We start from the raw sequence: 8,067 nt of genomic DNA, 5'->3' as shown, positions 1-8,067 counted from the left end.
TCTGCTTGGACCGTTGTCAGGAACGGCACATTGGTCTAAATGGACTACTGGTGCGGTCCAGGCAGCCGTACTTAAGATTTATGAGATGTGCTCCACAAATGCCTGCTTTTTTGCACTGATTATAAGAGAAGCTATTCTGATGTGCTCATGTGGAGTTATCTGTACCGTAGATGCCTAAGGTTAGGGGAGATGGATCTCTTTTATCTATGACTGCTGCTGTATCCAGATGTCCCTCAGGGTTCTTAATCTGCTCCCCAGCATAGCCTGGATGAACCTATGTCGTACACAACCAAAATACTGAAGGCGATGATAATATCACCTCTCAATTAAACAGTAGCAGGTGGTACTGGAGCAATCAGTAGTGGTATTTCATTCATGTAGCCTGTTTTATTTCATGGTGGCCTTCTGTCAGAAATCTCAGCCTTAGAGCTAATGCCAGAAAAAGGCTGAGCTCCAGGAGTGAACTCTACAAAGGAGTTCAGGAATAGGACTCATTTCAATTAATTGCAGATGTCTGTAATACAGATATCAGCATCTAAGTTCACTGCTGCGAGCTTACTTTAGTGTTGGGGAGTAAACTAGAGACTCTCAGGGTGATATTCAGCTGACCTGTTTTAGGCTTTTCCTTGTCTGTTGGCTATGAAGTTTGCTTGGGGGAGCTAGCTTGGATGTTGGCAATTCCACTTGCTCAGCTCTTGGTGTTGCCACATCTTCTCCAAGGAACCTGAACTGCAGAATGAATAATCTTTCCCTTCCTCCCTTCCTTCCAGTCCATTCCTTTTGTATTGCACACAGTTCACGTAACCCGAGCGAGTGCAGCATGAAAACTGCCACCCGGCACTTCCCACCACCAAGCTCTGAGCACACGGCTTCAGATCCTCCTCGGTTTTGTTCAGGTGTTACCTCTGCAGCCCCATCAGCAGACAGGACTTCCTTTACAAGTCGGTCAGGACGCCTACATACAGCCTGACCATGAGCCAGGTCTGCAGTCTGTCCTTTGGCTGGATGTTTACTCACCTGGATGATCACAGCAACAAGGTCTGGGATAGCAGAGAACACAGGGAATAATGCCATTCCCGGGTTCCCAGATTAAAATGAGCTAGGATGGGCTGACCAACTGCTCAATAAAAAAAGCAATGAATGATTGAGGTGCAACAAATTATTTTTAAATACAGAATTTCTTAATTCTAGCAAAAAGAAGAGAAATCCCCAAACAATTGTTTGGTTGTTTTCTTGCCTCTTAATTTGTACCTGGTGTTCTTGGGTACCTCAGCTTGGCATAAAAGAGGTTTTCTTTTCCCTGAACAATTTTAGGAGGCATAATCTCAGACCACCACTCCCCTCATTTATGCAACCACATCTGTTAATAAGCACAGGAGATGAAGCAGGGCTCTATGGCAGTGACAGGCAGAAGCAGACTGCAACATGACAGGTACAGCTGTGCGTCTCACGTGGAGCAGCTGTTGAAGAAACACGGCAGCGAAACATCGTTCGAAGGCTTTCTGTGAATGCACACCCCAAAATGTCCTCCAGCCTTCCCCAGCCTTTCCAGTGGGTAATCGTTAATGAGCGTGGTGCGGTCGTAATTGACATTAAATGATTTCTTTTATTGTTTATGCCTTTGTCTGTTTATTCACTGAAGGATTGTTCTACTGTTCTGCCTTTGTTCTGGAAAAGAAAAACAATTCCTTCAGCTTTTCATTAATGAACGTGTTTCTTATCAGCTTTTTTTTCAGGACTCCCCCAAGTAGGTGTATTTATGGTTATATGTCAAAATAAGCACAGTACTCCAGCTGAGGTTTCAGCACTATTGATTACAGCTTCATAATTACTTTCTACATTGTACATACTTTTCCATTAAGATGCTCTACAAGAAAGATACAGTTGTTTTGGGTGGGGTTTGTGGGGTTTGTGGTTGGGTTTTTTTTTTTTTGCATTAGTACCATGCAGTAGGCTCACATGACTTTTGGGATCCACTGTAAACACCAGACCTTCTTCTAACTGACTGCTCAGCCAGCTGTTCCCCACTGCTTATTTGGTTTTCTTTCCTAAACTATCACTCCCCTCCTTTCTAGAATTCCACTTTATTTTGGACAGTTTCTTCCAAGATCCATATTCATACGCTGTCCCATCCTGCAGCACGCTTGAGACTTTCCCCACGGTGGTCTCGCCACAGCCCTTACGAATGGTAACGGAAAGGGGATTTAACCAAGCCCGGCACGGACCCCGCGCTGTTCCCCTTCCAACATCTACAGCTCTTTTTGACCGTTCGCCCCAGTTTCGGGGGCAGCCACGGCAATTTCGTCCACAGCCTATTTCCTTGGTTGGGGGCACGATGCTTCGCGGGAGGCGAGCTCAAAAGCCTAACCCAGGTCCACCAGCGTCCGCCTTTAATCAACTGCGCCCATTTCATCCCCGCATCGCGCGTTCGGCCGCCTTCTGCAGAAGTTCACCAGCCGTCGGAGCGTGGCGAGCGGCACGACCGAACGGACGGTTCGGTCCAACCCAGCCCCTCAGTTCCCATTCCCGTAGAGTCCCTGGGGGGGGGAAAAAAAAATAAAAAAAAACCAAGCCGGTTTTGAGTCCAAGCTGAACTAAAACCAACCGCTCACCTGTAACCTGCCTGCCAGGAACAAGCCCCTTCTTCGCGTCGCGGAGGTGACCTCCTCCCCGCTCCCTCGGCCATCCCCAGCTTACCACGCTTAAAAACCCGCACGTTCCCCACCTCCGCCGATGCGCTCCCCCCCCCGGGGGCTGCCGCCCGGCCCCACCGCCGGAAGGACCCCGCCGCGGCGGCCTCGCCCGCCGCTCGGTCTCCTCTTTCATTACAGCGGCGGAGGCGGGGCCGGGCGGCCGGCGCCGGAGGTGTTAAAGCGGCGGGGAACCGGGGGCTGCCCTGGGCCCGCCGTTGCGCCGCCTCACCTCGCCTCGCCTCACCTCAGCCCGCCGGGCTGCCCACCGCGGCGCGGGTGAGTGCGGGGCCCGCCTCTACGGCGGGTGGAGCGGAGGGGGGGGGGGGGGGTGTCGGTCGGTAAGACCGGGGACCGGGGCGGGTGGCAGCGACGGCGGCGGCGTCCATTTTGCATGATGCAACTGGGGCGGCGCGGAGGGCTCCCCGGGCCGCACCGTCTCCCCTCCCGCCAAAAGAGCCGCCGCCTCCATTTTCTCTCCGTAGCTTCCTTTAGCGGTTCCCGGCAGGTCCTTCCCGCAGCCTTGCTGGGAGACATCCCTCGCCTCCCCGGCGCTGGCGGGGCGGTCTCCCAGCCCCTCCGGTGAGCCTGGGACCCCCCCAAAACACCGGGGACGCCCGGCGGGAAGGGGCCCTTTGCTCGGTGCGGGGATGGGACCTGCCATCGTCGGTGCCCGGGCGCTGCCGGAGCCCGTGCCCCTGCGCCAGCGGAGGTGGGCATTGCCGCCTACAGCCACGCTTTCCCTCTTCCAGAGCAAGCAGCGAGCCAGGGCAGAGTTGGGAAACTCTCACGAGTGCCTGCATGTTTCCCAGCTAACCCGTTTTTTTTTGTTTTTTTTTTTTTTTGCTTATTTTTGCTTTGCAACGCAAGCGGTGCCGCGGAGGGCGTGCTTTGCCGGGAGGTGAAGGCCCAGGTGTCAAGGAGAAACCGTGGGCCGCTTGCCGGATGGTCTTTCCGTGTCCAGGATAGCTCCTGAGGGGCTGCTGTGCTGTGCTTTGCTTTCTCTTTCAAACTGCAAAAGAGGCCGAGAATTTACTGAAAATGCAGGTATCGTTCGTAGCGCTCGAGTCAGCCCCGTACCCTGCGAGTTGCTGCTGTCTGCTGTTCCTGAACCTGTTCCGGTGGAACAAGGACAGAGACTTCTTTCCATTTTGTTCGTCAGCATTTTGCAGGCAGCTGGCCTGCCTGACAGATGGGGTTTTTTTTTTTGCATACGTATGTGTGAATGTTTGGGGCAGGTGGGAAACCCACTAAAAAACCTCAAGAGGGGTTTTGTGTATAGCTAAGGCTGGACAGAGAGATTGGGACAATGTACAGAAATGCTAGTTAGTTGTGTTGTCAGCTGCTAGAGGCCTTAGTTTTGGAGCAGGGTGTCGTCGTCATAGGTGCTGTACAGACTCAGAAAGGCAGTTGCAGCTCTTAAGAGTTCACAGGCTGCAGATCCAGGCCGAGAAGAGCCGAGGTGATCGAGAAGAGCCGAGGTGATCGAGAAGAGCCGAGGTGATCGCAGTGCTGCAGCTTTATGAGTTAACTGTCTCTTAGCTGAGTGGTTTTGCCACCTATGTGTTGTCATTTACAACCGTTACCTTTGTACTTGAGCAACAACCTCGTGGTGATGCCCAACTTTGGGTGAACCAGTGGACACCCTGCCTCCCTCTGCCCACCTCGGTGGGCTCCGCTAAGCCGTGGGGGCAAGCGGGGGAGACATGGTCATGTGTGGAGGTGTCGTGCGGGCCCCTCTGCGGTGGGACAGCTCTGCCTCTTGAAGCTATTCACTCAGTGATGCTCGGCTGTTTGCTGTCTGCAAGTCAGAGGCAAATACAATGAACACTTGGAGAGAACAGGCAGAAACTTACCTTTCTGGTCAGGTACTCTGTGGACTTCTGTGGCCTTAAGCAGTCAACCAAAATGTCTTTTAGACAGGATTTCCATCTAATGCAAATGGGGAGGAACTGCATAGCTGCAAGTGCTGACCCTGGCACAAAGAAGGAACGAGCTCGTTGATTGCCACAGCTCTTGAAGGTTATTTTGCTTTCAAGTATTTTGAGTATCTTGCTTTTTGAGCGATCTGAAGGGGACAGACCTTGACTGTGCTCCACCGCATGCATGTTTTAGGTACTCACATTGGCTTTGAAATAAACGCATTTCCTGAGCAGGAGGACTACTGGGTGTTTAGTCCCTGACTTAGGCCAGTTTGCTGGATGTGTAAAGTTTTGAGCCTCGCTGCTCATAGGCTTGTGCTTATCAGTGAGGAGATGTGTTCAGAAGGCACTCCTTGTTTTGGGTGGGCTGTAACGGAAACCTGAGGCCAGCTAGGCTGCTAATTCAAGCAGTTTGGTTGTGAGTGTGGGAGAGACGTGTGATTGCACATATGCAATATGCTCTTGACTCCACGTGGAGAGAAAAGGATTTGCTATAAAGAACGAATTAGCTTAGACAAAAGAGGGAACTTTTTAATCTAACCAGTTATCAGAGTAAGCAGCTCTGAGTTGTATTTTTGTCAAAACCTTTGTCGCTCCCTCTTTTTTTTTCTTTTTCTTTCCTTCCTTCCTCTTTTTTCCTGTGTAGTCTACTGCCAGATTTCAGGTAGGGTTCCTCCCCACATGGTGGTGTGGCTGAGCTCTGTGTCTGTGGTTTAGGTTGAGTGACAACGTGAGTGAAGGCTGATGTGTGCCAATCTAGCTGGTGTTGAGTGCAGTTGATGGTCTGGTCTGTGCAAGAGGGAGGGCAAAAAGGTGTCACGGTCATTGTTTAGTCTCAGGTGGGAAAGAAGATGGGGAAAAAAATGCTTCAGGTGAAGGACGGCAGGGATCTCGTTGCAATTACTGCCTCTACTACCTCTTGTTCGCCCTTGATCTATCAAGTTCCTCAACCTTGATCCACCACGACAGGTTAATGAGACTTCAGTGGCCTTTCAGAAATGTCGCTTCCAGTTGTATCCCAGCTTTCGGAGAGTAGAAGACAAAGTAGTGACTTTAATTCTCTTCTCTTGGCCCGTATCTGTGATGCTAAAAGCATCAGTGTGGAGCGGGGCAGGAGGAAAAGAGGGTGATTTACTTTGGCAGCAGATGTGCCAGGTGGATGCTGGCTTGATTCTGGGTGAGGTTTAATGGCTGAGCCACTGTGGTGCCAAAGGGCAGATGAGGACGTGGCAGAGCCCCTTTGCCTCTCCTGGAGGATGAGCTAAGAAGTCCTGCTGACTTAACCAAGTATGTGGAGAAACTAGTGGCATTCACCAGCAGAACCAGGAGGCTGGGTGGTATGGAGAACTAGTTCAGGGGTTCTGGGCAGAGTTGGTTGGGGTCAACTCCAGTCAATACTGATCCGGAGTTAGTAACCCAGGGTGGATCTTCCCTGCTATCTACGTTGGTGTGTTTGGCAGTATCCTAGGGTTTTTTCCATTACCTGCTATATCCTCATCCTTCGTTATCCTAGGGCCAAAATCCTTGCAAATCTGTCATGTGCTGAATCGTGTTGAAGGCAGAGCTCATCTGGCCAAATGTGGTCATCTACACCCAAGGTATTCAGTCCTGGCTCCTGTTAGTCAGCCAGAGGAGGGCTGGATATTCCTGGGATATGATTTATCTCAGCCCGGTATGCTAAAGCAGATGAGTCGTGACCTGGAAGCTGCTTTCCACTGACGTTAGGGGGCATTAGCTTGGATGTAAAAGTCTGCAGTATAAATGTCTAAGTGTTTATCTCAATGAACTTTTGAGGTTCTCGGATTCCTCAGTGACTCTGGAAAGAGCCATGGCTCTTTGCACTGCGGGTGGGTTTGTTCTGGTACTTGAGCACTCCCTCCTTGGTGCCATTGTTGCAATGTCACTGGCTACTTAAACCTACAAAAAAAAAAAAAAAAAAAAGGAAAGAAAAAGGCATAGCTGAACCTCCTGGTCAAACAAAACATGGGGGCTATCACCTGCCCTATGATAGGTGCACTGGTTGCAGGATTCCTGACAACTGCCTGTGGTTCCTGGGCAGTTTGGGGGTGTCAGGGATCAGGAGCTCGGGCTCCCACCTTCCTGCTACAGTTTGTAGAAACCTCAGAACCCCACTCGCCCTGGCAGCACTGGCTGGAGCTGCCTGCCTTCGACGGTGGGTCAGCAGCTGCTGCTCTTGCCAGGGTCCCTGACTCCGCTGGAGACTACCGAGGTGGTGGGTCGTAAATCCTGAGAATGGCGTCTGATACAGAAGTGCCTTATTCAGAGTTTCCAAAATAAAATACTGTGAGATTTTTGGTTCCAGGTACATTTTTGAGTTTCTGGGTTTTTTTTTTAACTCAAGTGAAAAACACTTCAGAAAACTTTATTTTCGTAGAGGTGCAGTTTTTGTGTGTTCAGGAGTTGCAGTAACTGCTATAGGAAAAAAATGTGCTACTAGCTTCTTCGCTGAGCAGGATCCCTCGTGAAATTTTCCTGTTAATCTAACCTGTTCCTCAGTGCCTGCCATGCTGTGTCTTGACCCCTTTTCTGAGAAACCCACGCAATTGCTATATTTAATAAAATACTAAATTTATTACTGTCTACTTAATGGTAGTATTTAGCTTCGTATTTTCTTATACCTTTCTCCTGTTTTTTTCTGAGATGAGGAATAACTCTTGGGTTCCCTTTCACCAGACCTCCAGACAAATACCCCAGTTGTCTTTTCTGAGCTGTACAGATTTTGCAATTCATTGCCTCATTATTTTCCACATCCTTGTAATTTATTTGTATCTTTCCTTGTAGCTCTTACTGGCCCATTTAACTTTTAAATTACAAGGATGAGGATTTTACTTAGTATCCTGTTTTTGAGGACTTGCAATTAATTACTGTCCTTACTTGCTGAGCGAGCTATGCTTTTCGTGAAATTTAGTGGCTATTTGACAGTCAACCACTTCTGGAAGTTTATTATAAGCCACTCTGGAGTTAAAAAAAAAATTGAACAATGAGCTTTTTATTTAACTAGGGTTTGTCCCTGGTACTGATTCAGGCAGACAGTTAAAATCCCCTGTACTGGATCATTTTTTTTATTCCTGGAACCGGTTCTGTCAAATCAGAAGGTGTTCTCAAAGTAAATAGCCGTGTGTGCCGTGACCCATGTTATTCCTGGCTGTGTGCAAGCCTGACTGTCTTATGAAGCCAGGTATTTTAATATAGGTGAGAAGAACTGACTTGTAGGGTAGATGCACATCATCTCTGGCTGCAGTTGTGCCTGCTGAGAAGTTTGCCGCTGGCGGCTGCTCACTGGCATCCCAGTGGCAGAGGCAATTGCCGCTTCAGTTTTCTGGCTGATAGGCTTGAGACAGCTTTCCTCCGACTTGTTTCAGCTCAAATGAGGCTGGGTAACACAGGCTGCTCCAGTGGTAGGTCTTTGCGAGCTCAAGTTAGCAGCTAGGTTA

General features: G+C 49.7%; 1 long non-coding RNA gene across 1 annotated transcript; it reads right to left on the bottom strand.

The window, feature by feature from the left end:
* Positions 1–1,144: 1,144 nt before the first annotated feature.
* Positions 1,145–2,596, bottom strand: LOC128153580 (uncharacterized). The gene is made up of 2 exons (XR_008239011.1): positions 2,454–2,596; positions 1,145–1,668 (listed from the first exon to the last, which is right to left on the bottom strand). It is a non-coding gene; the product is annotated as an uncharacterized LOC128153580 (long non-coding RNA).
* Between the last annotated feature and the right edge of the window lie 5,471 nt (positions 2,597–8,067).

The sequence above is a fragment of the Harpia harpyja genome, chromosome 17, assembly GCF_026419915.1.
Source record: "Harpia harpyja isolate bHarHar1 chromosome 17, bHarHar1 primary haplotype, whole genome shotgun sequence".
Lineage (NCBI taxonomy): Eukaryota > Metazoa > Chordata > Aves > Accipitriformes > Accipitridae > Harpia > Harpia harpyja.
The sequence above is the reverse complement of the archived record's forward strand: the minus strand, read 5'-3'. Positions and strand labels throughout refer to the sequence as shown.